At 47.7% G+C, this 928-nt stretch overlaps 1 non-coding gene across 1 annotated transcript; it reads left to right on the top strand.

Annotated features, from left to right (window-relative positions):
* The first annotated feature begins 766 nt into the window (after positions 1-766).
* LOC114617277 lies at positions 767-896 on the top strand. The gene has a single exon (XR_003710761.1). It is a non-coding gene; the product is annotated as a small nucleolar RNA SNORA17 (small nucleolar RNA).
* Positions 897-928: the final 32 nt, after the last annotated feature.

Below are 928 nucleotides of genomic sequence, written 5' to 3'. Positions count from 1 at the left end.
AGAGAGAGAGAGAGAGAGAGAGAGAGAGAGAGAGAGAGAGAGAGAGAAGAGATAGGAGAGGCCAAGAGAGTGCACGGAAACCAAGAGGAGCAAGAGAAAAAAGACCGAGTAGTATAGGAATCAGAAGCCGGGGGGGGCGAGCTCAGGGGCAGGAGAGACTTAGGGTAGGGGCAGGGGAGGGAAGGGCTATGAGAAACCAGAGCTCTGTAACAGGAATTTACAAAGCTGAGAGCCTGTTGGCCAGTGTCGGCTTTGATTTGTTAATAGGCACCTCCGTTAGCCAATAGTCCTAACAATTGAGACCTAAATGTGTAGTCTGTGCTTTTCCCTTTAAGGTCTACCACAGACTTTATCACTGTTCCACATTTTTAGAAAAGTAAGAGGCTTTGGGCTCTTCCCAATATTCTTCCGCAGCCCAGAGGTTAACTGCTCATTAAAGACTGTGTTGCCTTCAGCTATTAAAAATGTAAGGCCTGAGCCGGTGGTGCATCCCTTTAATCCCAGCACTTGGGAGGCAGAGGCAGGCGGATTTCTGAGTTCGAGGCCAGCCTGGTCTACAGAGTGAGTTCCAGGACAGCCAGGGCTACACAGAGAAACCCTGTCTCGAAAAATCAAAAAATAAATAAATAAATAAAAATTAAAAAATAAAAATGTAAGGCCTGGAAGTTTTCTTAGGGTACCTTGGGGCTGGAAAGATGACCCAGCACCCACATGGGGGCTCACAAACCATCTGAAACTCTAGTATCAGAGGATCCGACGCCCTCTTCTGGCCCCTAGAGGCATTGCAGATGTGGCTGCTGTGTCCCACGTGTGGCAGTAGGTGGCAGAGAAAAGAGGCTATGTCTGTGCTCAGTGCTCTGACCTATAAATGTCTGAATGATTAGTAGCCTAACATTCCTTGAAAAAAGTAAGTCTGAGACCGCCACCA

This window comes from Grammomys surdaster, unplaced genomic scaffold (genome assembly GCF_004785775.1).
Source record: "Grammomys surdaster isolate TR1022 unplaced genomic scaffold, NIH_TR_1.0 135, whole genome shotgun sequence".
Taxonomy (NCBI): domain Eukaryota; kingdom Metazoa; phylum Chordata; class Mammalia; order Rodentia; family Muridae; genus Grammomys; species Grammomys surdaster.
Note: the sequence above shows the minus strand (reverse complement) of the source record. Positions and strands in the feature narration are given on the sequence as shown.